We start from the raw sequence: 15,468 nt of genomic DNA on the forward strand, positions 1-15,468 counted from the left end.
TGCTTTGCCACGAAGAGATGCACTGGTTAGTTTTCTGTCTAACTACTTCGATCCTGCCTATGTACTCAAGCAGGCAGCCTGTGAGAGCTTCCTTTGCTGCCTCACGCCATGAAGCAATCTGCTGAGCTGCACCTGCACGGTTTGTTCTCCATATTCGGTTGTTTGTATTGTACTGTATCCACCACACAACCCTATTTTCTCAGATCCAGTGTATTTGCCGGAACAAGCAGTGCTTGTTTGGTTTCATTCACAAACGATATTTCATTGCGGTTTCAGAAAAGGGGGAGAAAACATTCTGCTCTACTTGCTCGGTTACAAGCTAATGGATTATGGATGCTCCTGGAGAGATGGAGCAAGCCAGGGGCGACCAGCCTCCGACTTGCCGGTTGCCGCCTCTGCCATGGCGCGGCCCGGCGTCTGCGCGTGGTAGCACAACTATGCAAGGGTGGTCGCAGCTAGCCAAGGTATGGTGGGTGTGCCAAGGCATGGATAGGTGGCCGCGTGAACACGGCAATTGGCGATGCACACCACCTGTTGGGCGAAATGTGTGGCCCGTGAGACATTGTTCGGATTTCACCTTTATATCTTTTCCTTTCTGTTTATCTTGAATTGATTCTGCTTCTTCTGCATTACGGTTGGTTTTGAACCCCAAGACGGAAGAAGATGGCCGTGGCCGAGGCATGGACTCATCAAGGTGAACGGCGACACCCACAGCCAAAAAGTACGTCGACAAGGCCACCAAGAAGGAGGTCAAGGACATCTTTCGGCCGCTATGACCGCACCCTCCTCGTCGCCGACCCCAGGCGCTGCGAGCCCAAGAAGTTTGGTGGGCGTGGAGGTACCAAAAATCGTGTCGTAATTGCTAGATCATGTATCAATTGGTGTTGCGTGTTCTGGTTCTATACCTAGCTACATCTTTACATATATGCTATGGGACTTTAGAATTTTAAGCCTAGTAGTCTCGTACGTTTTTGAATAATCTTACTATTACTAATTAGAGGTCTAAAAAGATGCACTGTTTACGAGACGCATTAGAAAAAGAAAAAATCTAAAAAATCCCACAATAATCAGAAACATCTGTCCTTCTATTTTAAACCATGATCAACCATAGCCATTGGATTAACATCAGCTACCTAGCCTTCTATTCCCACATAGTTGATCCACTAGCAGATCCAACAAGGATCGATACACAACTTGGACACTTTTTTTTCCTTTTCTATTAAAATATGTAGAACCATACGCGGATACGCCCCTAAGCAACGGGCAACTAAAAAGTGTACTAGAGCTTACTAAAATATTGCTACCCCTACAATAATCACGCCTGAAACTCTTTATTTTTTTCCGGGTTTTCTCTATGCGAGCTTTGGTGACCAAATGTTACGTTCGGTACGGGGCTGATTAATGTGGTAAAAAGAGACTACTAATACTATGTGATAACGAAACTTGATTAATGGTGACGAGGTTTCATATCCGACTGTGTTGCAAAGACGAACATGCATGGAAATTCTACTGCACCAGTTTCTCTACTTCTGCCTCCTTTATCAATGAGTAAAATCCATCTCCGGTCCCTAAACTTGTCACGCTATGTCATCCCAGTCCCTAAAGTCTCAAAGTGACTATCCCAGTCCCTAATCTATGTTTGGGTCTCATCGAGGTCCAAACGGGCATAGGGCAGACTCGTTAGCTAACGTGGCACCGGACTCCACAATGACGTTAGCTCGACCTACTCTGAAATACGGCAGTTTCCTGCCCAAATCTGAGTGTCAAATAAACTTCCTACAAATAGAAGCATAAAACAATAAAATAAAATCTGAGTGTTAAATTAGCCTCTTTATCTCTAGCAACCGTAATACCCATCAATTGCTAGAAACAATTATGATAGAATGAAAAACACGACAACAAAACCATAAATATAACAAGTGAAATTACTATGAATTGTAGTAATTATTTGATTTCTGCGAATGTATAAAGTGAAAATACACCGGTATTTCACACTCAAAGATTATATTAATTTCCTACCGATACATCAATATTTCACATAGGAACATCATCAAATCGACGGTAAGTAACCCGTTGAATGGTGATTTAAACCTATAAGGATTACAGAAGCACTGTTTGCACAATTTCAATCTTTTTTTTCTAAAGGGGCTATTACAAAACTACCCTCATTTCGTCCTCTGATTGCATGTTTGGCCCCCTTTTTTTTACATTGCATGTTTGCCCCTTTTTTTTTGAATCTAAAGCTTCCAGTTGCCCCTATTCTGTTAAGAGCCGGTGACGGTGTTAAATGGCAGTTGAAAAGACACATAAGCCCTTGTGGGACCCACTCGTCAGCATCAACAAAGAGTCAAAGACATCCGCTCACCGGCGGAGGAGGAGGCGGCGCTCTACGGCGCTCGTCGGCGTGGGACTGGGAGGCAGCTGGCCGCGCCCGGCGCCGCCGCGCGGGTGTACAACTGGATGCCGGAGGAGCGGGCCCCAGTGCGCAGCCTCGCCCACGCGCCCCTCAACGACGCCGTTGCCGCGTGGGACTGGCGCGGCCGCTGCGGCGATGACGGCGGTGGTGGCGTCGCCGCCTTCTCTACGCTCACGGGCGACCTGAGCCACTGCTTCCGCGTCGCGCACGGCCGCCAGCCCAGGTCCTTCACCGCCGGCGCGCTAGCATTCAGCTGGGGTGCTGGCGGTCGAGCTCCGGACCTCCGGCGGCGTGCGCTGGCAGTCGCGGAGCAAGCTGTTGGCGTCGAGCGGGAAGACCAAGGCGCTCGGCGGGACAGCGCGCCACCTCCGCTCCTGCTAGCCGCCGTCGTGAGGAGGAGCGGGCCGGGCCCATGGCCGGCGCCACGGGCCTCGTCCCTGTCTTCACCCCGGTGGCGGCGAGGCAGGAAGAGGCGGAGAGGCGACGCTCGCCGGCGCGGGACGAGGGCGCGGGGGAGGAGAGAGGCGACGCTCGCAGGCTGCCACAGGATCCGCCCGTTCCTCCGCGCCGTCGGTGGCCACGGGCTCCGCCTGCTCCTCCGCACTACTGGCGGGCGGGCGCGGCCTCCCGACCCCCGCGCGACTCCGGCCGCCCAAGCAGCCCCACCCGCTCCCTTCGCCCCTCTGCCTTTCCCCCGCACCTCAATCTTCTGCCACCTCCGCCGGTCCTCCCCCAATGAGAGAGCCAACAGAGCAGGGGTAGGAGAGACATTTCCTATCTAGATTTTCCATACTTCCTTTTCTTTATTCGCTGGAAGCTGCCTCGGTGGACGCCGTTGGAAATCAGGGGCAAACGGATGATTCACACATGAAAAACAGGGGCAAACATGCAAACCTTAAAAAGAAGGGGCAAACATACAGTTGTAGGTACAAACGAGGGCAGATATGCAATTTGCCCTTTTTTAAAGTATTGTGGCCTTAAGGATTGAAGCTATAACCTTCGGCTAACACACAAGCAGAACCTCAAATTTAGTTTCTATATTGAAAAGTTGACCAAGTAGCACATACTACTAGCATGTTAATCCAGGCAAAAACAAGTGACCTACTCCTGCAAACAATAAGTTCAGTAGTGCAACTGGGGACAGCCCTGCTCAGACTCAGTGGAGCTTCTCCACTTGGATCTCCACCTGCAGGGTGGAGCCGCGGACGGGCTCCCCCGGCAGCGACACGACGCCGGCGACGTCCACACGAACTCCCAGCTCAGCCTCGCCGCGAACCGTGCCGTCCCCGCCGGCCACCACGCACTGCACGGTGCCCGCGCCCTGCCGCAGCACTAGGAACACCACGCGACGCCCCACGCCGCGCACGCGCCCGCGCCCCGCGGCGCCTGTCGGCTCCAGCAACGCCAAGTCCGCCCACGCGTACCCCTCCTGCAGCCATCGGACCTCTCCCATGGTGGCCGCCGTAGTCCTCCCCCTCGTGGTGCTCACGTCCGAAAGCCATGGGTGTCTGGGAGCATAGGAACAAAAGAAGAAGGCAACGGCCACACAGTTTGACGGCCGCCGAAGTCTGTTCAAAGAGGAACGAATGGATTCGGGAGGAAAAGATAGGGGATTGGTGGGGGGAAGAGGAGGGTGTGCGTGGGGGTCCCACATGACAGTCCAAGGTGGCATACCCGTTTGGACCTCGTTGAGACCCGAACTGAGTTTAGGGACCCAATCAGCTACTTTCAGAGTTCGGGGACCGGGATGACACAGCGTGACAAGTTTAGGGACCGGAGATGTATTTTACTCTTTATCAATCTTATCTGCTTGTCTTTTCACCTCAATTTTCGTCCAAAGGAAGCTAAAATATTACATTCAATGTATCATCATACCCCAAAAAACTAATTATTTCACGTTACAAAAACTAGCCAATGCACTGTCACGGGTTGATCGGCTGGTGTCATAAGAATGCGAATACTCTTGGCTAGTCTATCTAGTATGGTTATGCTTGTTACCTATAGGCTATAGCAAGGAGAGGACGAGGGCACTGCAGCCACCCATAGGACCCACGGCGCCGGACATGCGGCGCCATCCCCCTTCCTATCGCACCCCTCCAACGCCCGCAGAACCCCTCGTCACATCCCACTGCTCCCGGCTACGGGGCCCGTGCTCGGGACGCTGCGCCACAGGGCCGGGCTTTGCCTCCTCCCTCGGCTCCACCGGCGCCACCCCCCCCCCCACCTGCGCCAGAGCAACCGTCGTTTGGCACCCTCATCCCACTGCCCGTGGAGGCGCCCAGCTGTCCACACGCTGGTGAAGAGCAAGGTGCGAGCGCCGAGCGACGAAGAAGGCCGGTGCTCCGCGGGTCCTCCCGGCGCCTGGGCAGCTGCCTGGATAGTAACAGCAGCACTGTCTTCGGCGCACACCTACTGTCATAGATATGCTAGCTTGCCAAATGTCTGACACACGCTGCATGTGTTCGACAGAATGTCGACTAATAATATGTCCGTTTAGATCGCAGTGATCAAGGCTTTATTTGTCCAGTAAGTAGGCAGAACCGGTCCACTGATTACTTGAGCCACTCGCTATTCCTTTAGGCAAAAATTATTTCTAGGTATAATGGCCTTATATTTTGATCCAGTGATTTCAGTGGACAATGCTATGCTACTATTTTTAATATCCGTAGACTTAATATGCTTCACAAGGTACTGAAATTCAAACATGGAATAGGTAACAAAGGCTACCCTACTTGTACGACCTTTGTTAGCGTTTCTGGTACTTTAATTGTAAATTAGTAGTCGCTTGCATCTCGTTGTCCGTTGTGCAAGGCCAACTGAAGACTACGATTACATTGTATATTACCTTGCTAAATGAGCTTCCACCCTGAACTGTCAAACAACATTCTTTCAAAATAATAGGGAATTGCCTGAACAAAAAGATTGATTTTTTCCAAACATACAAACTAAAACTGAGTACTCCTAGCTAACACATGTAAACTATAAATCTTATTTGAGAGTTTTGCATTGTAATTTTTCTCATGTTCATAGTTGGCCATAATACTAGTGTGTTCAGGCAATATTGGTCACAGTACCAGCGTGCATTGGACAACATGAGCCATGTTGAAGTTAAAGAAAAGAAACAATAAATAAATCTCTATGCCTTCATAACATCACAAAGATACTAGTGGGACAATATGATAAGGAATCTGCCAGTACTGAATTTTCATTATTCCAAAGATACATGCACAAAGGCTGACTGTCCAGGCACAAACTATGACAACGAGTAAGCTACTTTTGCTTATACTCTCCCCCGAATCAGTTCTTCATACTTTCCTGTCTGTTAACCCTTTGATGCTAAAGCATCACTGATTCACTGTGATTTGAATCTTAATGCTACAATGCTTTGTATTGTCCTTATGCAAAAATGAGTGGGCTAAGTATCACAAATTAAAATTTTTATTGCTATTTTACCTTATGATCTATACTTCCTACTATACTGTAACTTTCAGAGCATGCAAGCTGATCCCAAAGATATCAAACTACTGAGCAGAAGAAGACCACCTGATTGAGTGCCATCTATAGTTCTATACATGTAGCATGTTGCTTAGCATTTTGGTGCCATCATAGCATTGTGATAGTTAATCTTTATATTATCATGGATTGGTTCACTCTGGTACTTCACTTTGATAGACACATTTTCTTGCTAGGGGTCGGGCGAGATAGGCCAACAAGTGCACTTGAATGCTGGATCTAGGCAAATGCTTCCATACTAGGAACAATACTCTAATGAAACATCGAGTTGCTCCAGAACAATAACAATGCACAAGACGGAATTTTCTGACCCAAATCTTAAGCTGGCCATCAGATTTTAACTCAGGTGACAAATTTACCTTTTTATTATTACACAACATTGTCCTTTTGCAATATGATCATCCTACGTATGCAACAGCTAACTATATACTCAGAATAGGCTATGGAACCATTAAAACATGGGATTAATCTGTTTTTTTAATGAACCTGCAGGAGAGCTGCATGTTATATTGAAAAGTAGGAAACGCCCAGAGGGGCGAAGGTAAAATTTACAAGGCAGAACAAGAAAAACGGAGCTCCAACAGCTGCCAAGTGGGATTAATATGTTTGATCTTGCTAATATTGACATAGTGTACTGGTCAACTCCATTGAGGGTGCGGCAAAGCCGCGCTGTGTTTCTAGTATATACTTATTATCATTTGAATGGACAACACACAATCAGGAGCTAGCACAAGTGCACAACTATTAACTACTATGAATAGCTACGTCAGTGCACTAATTAGTTGGACGATCCTTCAAGTTCGTGCTAGTGCACCTTGTTTGAAATCTTTCTTCCCTTTTCCTGCTTCTCCTATGAGTGGGAAGACTGCTGTTGATGTATGCAGATGAGTCACAACTCTTCAGTCTCTCAATCTTTCTGCTTGTGTGCCATGTTTGTATACTGAATTCTGGGTGAGCTTTTTTCTTTGGTCCTGGTTCTACTTTTTGTATGTAGCAGTGCTGTTTTTTCTGTGAGGAGATGGTGTGATGATCAAATTTTTTCCCTATTGGTTTTATTGGCCACCATGATGGTGTGATGATCAAATTTTTTCCCTATTGGTTTTATTGGCCACCATGATGGTTCAAACTGTATTAGCTCTATCTGATCATTTCCTTCACAATCTAATTTTTTGAAACCGTTGAAGCCTTTATTTTATCTCTGCCGTGTTGTTTCAACGATGTTTCAACAATGCCGGTCCCAAGCCCGGATAAAGGAGGAGGGTTGTGTTAGGCGTGGCGAGCCAATGTAGAACCCAGCTACTCTTATGGAGATGAAACCCAAGAGAAAACCATTGGGGCGTAACCCTCTTAGCTGCGCGCCATATCGCAACCCGGGTATGGTGTTAAATGAGCAAGGGCCGGGCCGTCACCCCCTTGGTGCCGCGCCGTATCGTGATCTGGACACGGTGTTAAGTGGGCAAGGATCGGGTCGTCGCTTCCTCAGTGGCGCGCTACATCGTCTCCTGGGTGTAGTGCTAAATGAGCAAGGGTCTTCGCACCTGACTCGGCTAGTGCGAGGGGTAAGGAAGCTAGTCGTGCCAACTAGGATCCATCTAGGTAGCTGGAATGTAGGGTCCCTCACAGGTACGTTAAGAGAGTTAGTTGACACAGCGATTAGGAGACGTGTAAATATCCTATGCGTCCAGGAGACGAAATGGAAGGGTCAGAAAGCGAAGGAGGTGGAGAACACAGGCTTCAAGCTTTGGTACACAGGAACAGTTGCAAACAAAAATGGAGTGGGCATCTTGATTGACAAGAGTCTGAAAAATGGAGTGGTGGACGTCAAGAGGCTGGGGGGTAGGATCATCCTAGTCAAGCTTGTTGTTGGTGACTTAGTCTTCAACGTTATAAGTGCGTATGCTCCCCAGGTAGGCCATGATGAGAGTACAAAGAGGCAGTTTTGGGATGACCTAGATAGCTTGGTTAGAGCGGTACCCACCAGTGAGAAGCTTTTCATAGAAGGAGATCTCAATGGCCATGTAGGGTTGTCTAATGCAAGTTACGAGGTGGCACATGGAGGGTTTGGGTATGGTAGTAGGAATCAGGAGGGAGAGGAAGTCTTAGACTTTGCTATAGCTTACAATCTGATGGTAGCCAACAACTTCTTTAGGGAGGTGACCTTCTGTAGTGGCCATCACGCTTGTCAGATTGACTTCATTCTCAAAAGAAGAGAGGATAAGAGGACATGCTTGGATTGTAAGGTAATACCGGGAGAGTGTGTTGTCTCTCAACACAAGCTCGTGTGGCTGATTTCCGCTTTCGTCTACGTACCAGATGGGATGAACAAGTCAAAGCCGTGAGAACGAAGTGGTGGAAACTAAAAGAGGCGGCGTCGGAAGACTTTAAGAGAAGGGTTATCACGGAGGGCTCTTGGGAAGAAGGGGAAGATGCAAACAACACGTGGAAGAAGATGGCAACTTGCATTAGGAAGGTGGCTGCGGAAGTGCTTGGTGTTACCAAAGGGAGCAAAGGTGCAACTAAAGAGACTTGGTGGTGGAGCGAGGATGTACAAAAGGCCCTTAAGGAGAAGAAAGAGCGATACAAATGTGTGTTCTATGATAGGAGTACAGATAACATAGAGAGGTACAAGGTGGCAAAGAAGTTTGCAAAGCGAGTAGTGAGTGAGGCAAAGGGCAGAGCATATGATGACCTTTACCAAAGGCTGAGTACAAAGGAAGGAGAGAAGGACGTTTACAAGATGGCTAGGGTTCGTGATAGGAAGATAATGGACCTCAATCAAGTCAAGTGTATTAAGGATGCAAGGGATCAACTCTTGGTTACGGAGGAGGACATCAAACTAAGGTGGCGTGAGTACTTTGATAACATGTTCAATGGGGAGAGTGAGAGCACGTCCATTGAGTTGGACGACTCCTTTGATGATGGCAATAGACACTTTGTGCGTAGGATTCAAGAGTTTGAGGTTAGAGAAGCCATAAAAAGGATGAAAGGGGGCAAGGCACTAGGCCCTGGTGCGGTCCCAATTGAGGTGTGGAGATGCCTAGGAGATATAGCTATTGTTTGGCTAACAAAGCTTTTTAACCAGATTGTGCGATCGAACAAGATTCCCAAAGAGTGAAGGAGAAGTATATTAGTACCAATCGTCAAGAACAAGGGAGATATCAAAAGCTGCACTAACTACAGAGGGATTAAGCTGATGAGCCATATGATGAAGCTATGGGAGAGAGTTATAGAGCATCGTTTGAGAAGATTGATGTGTATTACCATGAACCAATTTGGGTTCATGCCAGGGAGATCAACCATAGAAGCAATTTTTCTTTTAAGACAAGTTATGGAGCGGCATAGGGAGCTAAAGAAAGACCTACACATGGTTTTCATAGACTTAGAGAAGGCTTATGATAAGATACCAAGGAAGGTTATGCGGTGGGCTTTGGAAAATCATAAAGTCCTAACAAAGTATGTGGCCTTCATTAAGGACATTGAAAGTGAACCGGACGCCTAAGAGGGGGGGGAAAATCATAAAGTCCTAACCGTTCGTCGTGTAGAGTTGCTTTGCCTGCTGTCTTGAATATCTCTCGTTCCTTGTCATCCATCGTGTAGCGATGGACCGTCCGTCGTGTGTAACTTAGCCGCTCCTTCCTTCCTTCGCGTTCTCGGCCGCTGTAGTCCGTTGTGTAGTGACGAACCGTCCGGCGTTGCACGCTGGACCGTCCGTCTTTTGTAGACTTTGTCGCCGGGCTGTTGTCGGATGCCATGCAGCCGCAGGTCCGTGGACGCCAGACCGTCCACCGTTACACGGCGGACCGTCCGTCGTGTGAAAGTTGATTCTGCAGCTTTGTCCTCTCACCGTATTTCTTTGCCGTGACTTGGGTCTTTGCTTAGTCTTCACTTGTACCTCTTCTATAGCCTTTTGATGCCTTCAATGAGGTGTTTTACACACCAAGCCATCATCTTCATCCCTGGGACTTAATCACATACAACATGACACAATCTTAGTCCCATTGGTTAATGTTGTCATCAAACCCCAAAACCTTTAAGGTATAATGGGTAGGGGTCCATTTTCCTTACAGACATGTACAACAATGTTGTGACTAGTATTCGAAGAAATGACGGTGACACAAGTGACTTCCTAATCAACATAGGACTACATCAAGGATCAGCTTTGAGCCCTTACCTTTTTGCCTTGGTGATGGATGAGGTCACAAGGGATATACAAGGAGATATCCCATGGTGCATGTTGTTTGCTGATGATGTAGTACTAGTGGATGAAAGCCAAGCAAGAGTAAATAGGAAACTAGAGTTGTGGCAGCAGACTCTAGAGTCGAAAGGTTTTAGAATTAGTAGGACTAAAACTGAATATATGAGATGTGACTTCGTTACTGCTAGACAAGAGGAAGGAGATGTGAGTTTGGAAAGTTAGGTAGTGCCCAAGAAGGATACTTTTTGATACTTGGGATCGATGCTACAAAAAGATGGGGATGTCGATGAAGATGTGAGCCATAGAATCAAAGCAGGATGGATGAAATGGCGTCAAGCATCTGGTGTTCTATGTGACAGGAGGGTACCACAAAAGCTAAAAGGCAAGTTCTATAGGACGGCTATTAGACCTACGATGTTGTACTGTGCAGAGTGTTGGCTCACTAAAAGAAGACATATTCAACAACTAAGTGTTGCGGAGATGCGTATGTTGCGTTGGATTTGTGGGCATACCTGTTTCTAAAGAATCCAACCCGTGCGAGAGCCTAGATCGACGGTCTAGTGCAAGCCAAACATAAAACATGCAAGTTAAAATAATCTCCAGCATTGTGGAGGGCGAGAGTGCCACTAGTACACAAACGCACTACAGAGGCGGTCCCAGAGGCCACAGCAGAGGCGGTGGAAAGATCCGCTGCTGCGCTAGTGTTGCTACTAACCCGAAGCTAGCAGCAGCAGTGATTCGAACCGCCTCTGCTATGTACTTAGCAGAGGCGGTGGACTCTGTGCACCGTCTCTGCTATTTGGTCTAGCAGAGGCGGTGGGTTGTACCCACCGCCTCTGCTAACTCTGTAGCAGAGGCAGTGTAATGAATTTTCCACCGCCTCTGCTAATGTTTGAATATTGGCGCAACATTTGAATGTCCTGCTCTGTTTATGTTTCCCGCCATTTTAAAAGCATTTGGTTCCCGCTATTTGTGATAGCATTTGCCATTTGATTTGAAATGCAGATATTTAGTATTTTCGAAACACATCAACAAAATGGGATCACCGGTATTGTAGCACACCTCGAATATATAATTGAAATGCATTTTCGTTGCTTTTTCTCTAACACATGCGATAATAAAGCTGTGACAAAGTTAACACACATTTGTTATCCTATATACATCCAGCTTCACCAGATATACATATATATATTTACACATATATACAAACATACAATATATGCACAGAAGGCTGCACAGAAATAATTAATACAAGTTCATTAAAATGAATGGTGCTCCCAGTCGATAAGCCGTTTGAATTTGTCGTCGCGTGTTAGGGGCCAACAATACATTGTGAAACATTATTCTTGCCGGTTGCATACTTCGTGCATTGTGAAACGGCAGAGGTCGGCCACAACGTTCATAAGATGCCTTTCAGTTAGGGGCCAACAATACATAGGGATTTTCGGGAATTAATAGTTGATAAAGCAAACATTATTAGTGATTTATACATATACAGAAACGTTGTGTATTGCATTATTAATTGAGATGTTTCATGGAGCACATATGTTACCCCTCCACCAAATATATTTATTTTCCGAGGCTATTTGTGTATTATTAATTTCTTTTTGCAGTAAATCATTAAAAATGCAATTAAATTCATAAAATATTGTAGTATTGACCAAAAAATGCAAATAAGTTATCTAGTTCAATAAACATGCTATACTAAGGTAATATCAAGCCTCCACATGAAAAGGATAAAGTGAACTATGTATCACGTTGAAACTTAGACGATGAGGCTAACTTCACAAGTAATCCACGTAGCGAGTGGAAGCCATATGAAAGAAACACCGGCAACATATGGATTTTCTTGTCCAAACTTTTTGGGATGCTATATGGACATATGATACCCCTCCACAAAATATATTTATTTTCCGAGGCTATTTGTGTATTGTTAATTTCTTTTTGCAGTAAACCATCAAAAATACAATTAAATTCATAAAATATTGTAGTGTTGACAAAAAAAATGCAAATAAGTTCTCTAGTTCAATAAATATGCTATACTAAGATAATAGCAAGCCCCCACATGAAAAGGATAAAGTGAACTATGTATCACGTTGAAACTTAGACGATGAGGCTAACTTCACAAGTGACCCAGGTGGTGAGTGGAAGCCATATGAAAGAAACACCGGCAATATGTGGATTTTAGGGATAGGGTCAACCGCTGCTGCTAACTGGAGTGGGGCCGGCCGCCCACAGTTAGCAGCAGCGGTGCACCTTTCCAACCGCTGCTGCTAAGTCTCGTAGCAGCAGCGGTAGTAAATGTCCACCACTGCTGCTAATGGAGTGGGTCCGGCCACCCTCACTTACCAGCAGCGGTGAATTTTTCCAACCGCTGCTGCTAAGTGCCTTATACTTATTATATTTATTCTATAATACATTTCTCCAACCTGCATCAAGAATACATTTCTTCTATATTTAATTCTTCTATTTACTCCTTTACTTCTATTTATTTCTTTTATATTTAGTTCTTCTATTTACCCCTCTACTTTTATATATTCTTGCAATATCATACCTTAAACAACAAGAACACATTTGCCATGCACTCATGTTATAGTCATCTCAGCAAGCATTTTCTCCACAACTATAAAAAAATGTCAACATACACACAATTTATCCACTAACTTGATGGATTTGCAACCGCCTTTGTAGAACTTGCAGGTGGTGTACACCTCAGTGAGTATTTTCTCAGCCGGTGGGTAGGACTCATATTAGCTGAGATGTACACCACCTGCAAGTTCTATAAAGGAGGGTAGGGCAGCTGCAAGGCAACTGGTTATGGAATAAATCCATTAGGATTTTTCCACAACCTGGAACTCCCACCGGAATAGTTGCATCCGGCGAGAGATTAGGATTTTTCCACAACTTGGAGTTTGCATTACATGCAACCTATCCCAATAAGCAGAAAGGCAAGGAAGGAGGAGAAGAATATGTGAGGCATTGTTTCTACTGATGTAGCTTGGCAAGAGGTGGGGGCACTGGAGGGTATTTATAGGCCCAAGAGGAGCAAAAAACCAAAACAACTTTTGGTGGAGGGTCACAAGAACACTGTTTAAAAACTAAAATCGATGTTGAAAAAAATATGGGACACTATCAGAATCGGTGAACGTAATCCACCGCTGCTGCTAACATATAGCAGCAGCGGTGGATAAATTGTCCACCGCTGCTGATAAGTGGAGTGGAGCCGGCTGCCCATAGTTAGCAGCAGCGGTGGACTTTCCAACCGCTGCTGCTAAGTCACTTAGCAGCCGCGGTGGATAGCGTCAACTGCTGCTGCTAACTTATTTATAATTTATAATTTACTTATTCATATTTTCTTGTTTTATATAATTTTTTATTTACTTCTTTTATACATAATTATCTTATATTTACTTGTTATTTCCCTTATTTTATATTTACTCCTTTTCATATTTTCTTGTTTTATATTGTCTTTTATTTACTTCTTTTATACATAATTATCTTATATTTACTTGTTACATCCTTTTTTATATTTACTCCTTTAATATTTACTTGTTTTTGAAAAACAGAAGACAAATTTTGATCAAACTCAAAATATTTGACGTGCAAAGGTTACAATGTGAAATTAAATAACAATAGTGCATTAGGCGGTTACAAATCTTGTCTCTCCATCCAGCCATGACCATGGTTTAACATCCTTTATGCTTGCTTCTACAATCTTGATCTTGGTTGGTAGATCTGTGAAGACCTGCATGTCATCATAGTCATTGAAGGCCTCCACATCGTTCACACCATCAACCCCGATAATAGTCTGTTTGTCCGAAGCAACTATGTGCTTCTCGATCTTCTGGCTTGGGTCGAGGACATATACAACCTGTGCAACTCATTTGGCGAGTACCCAAGGGTCATCTTTGTAGCCAACTTTGGCCAGGTCCACAATCGTCAGGCCGTAGTTGTCCACCTCTACACCTTGTGGGTGTTTGACCCATTGTTACCTAAACACAGGAATCTGAATGGTCCTTCCATAGTCAAGCTCCCATATGTCCTCTATAAGGCCAAAATATGACCTTGTTTCCCGTCGTGTCATCGATGGCGTCTATCCGAACTCCACTGTTTTGGCAGACACTTTTCTTATCCTTGGCAAATGTGTAGAATGTATACCCATTAATATCGTATGCCTGCCATGTCCTGACCTGTGCAAAAGGACCCAAAGCCAGCAGTTTCAATGTGACTCCCTCAACAGTTGTTCCCTCCTCTATGTTTTGGTCCATGAGCCAGGTGGCGAATCGTTGTTTGTGCTCCTTCATGACCCAAGCATCTGATCGGCTGTTGCTTTCTGCGCGAACAATATTAAGGTGCTGCTCGATGAACGGAGACATAATCTCTAACTGGTGTAGGACACTGAAATGAGAGCTTGCCACTTGATGGTATGCCCTATCAACGAATGTTTTCCTCCCCCTCGTTCCTTTCCCTTCTAACTTTCCCGTGTGACGAGATGCAATCACGCCAATACCTTTCTTGTCCACCAAGTAATCCTGATAGTATTCTACAATCTCTTCGGTGCAATAAGCCTCTATCATGAACCCCTCAGGACAAGCACAATTGAGAACATAGCGGTTTAGAGTCGCCATGAAACGCTCGTATGCCCACATTTCATGTAAGTAGGTAGGACCAAGTGCATGGATCTGGTCGACCATATGTACCATGAGGTGTGGCATTATGTTGAAAAGTGATGGAGGAAAACACATCTCTAGCTAGGCCATAGTCTCCATGCAGAACTATTGCAGTGAATCCAATTCATCTAAATGAATTTCCTTTTGTGAGATTTTGCTAAAGAAGTAGACCATCCGAGTTATTACCATATGCACAAACGCAGGCATGGCAACCCTTATAGCAACCGCGAGGAATACCGTTAGCATCATGTGACAATCGTGAGCGTTGTATCCACTTAGCGATAAATATTTCATGGATACTAGCTTCTTTATTTTAGATGACAGCCCGGTTGGCACTTTTAGACGACGTAGACATAGGCAAAGTTCCCTTTTCTCTCCTAATGTCAGGTTGTAGCTAGCGGCTGGCAGCATAATTTTCCCATTCGCATGTTCCACGAGGTCTCAACGTGACCTCAAGCCATCCTTTGTCTTGCCTTTTACATCCATCAACAAACAAATAGTGCTATCGAACACGTTCTTCTTTATGTGCATAGCATCGATGGCATGTGGAACCTCCAAGTCCTTCCAGTATGGCAAATACTTAAAGAACATTGACATCTTCTTGAAAGGCATGCCCTCTATAGGGGCTTTAGTTATCTTGATCTTCTTGCCATAGCTGATGTTTATCTTCCTTA

At 45.5% G+C, this 15,468-nt stretch overlaps 1 non-coding gene across 1 annotated transcript; it reads left to right on the top strand.

Annotated features, from left to right (window-relative positions):
• The first annotated feature begins 6,994 nt into the window (after positions 1-6,994).
• On the top strand, positions 6,995-7,080 carry LOC120694398. The gene has a single exon (XR_005683474.1). It is a non-coding gene; the product is annotated as a small nucleolar RNA Z102/R77 (small nucleolar RNA).
• Positions 7,081-15,468: the final 8,388 nt, after the last annotated feature.

The sequence above is a fragment of the Panicum virgatum genome, unplaced genomic scaffold (assembly GCF_016808335.1).
Source record: "Panicum virgatum strain AP13 unplaced genomic scaffold, P.virgatum_v5 scaffold_5549, whole genome shotgun sequence".
NCBI lineage: Eukaryota > Viridiplantae > Streptophyta > Magnoliopsida > Poales > Poaceae > Panicum > Panicum virgatum.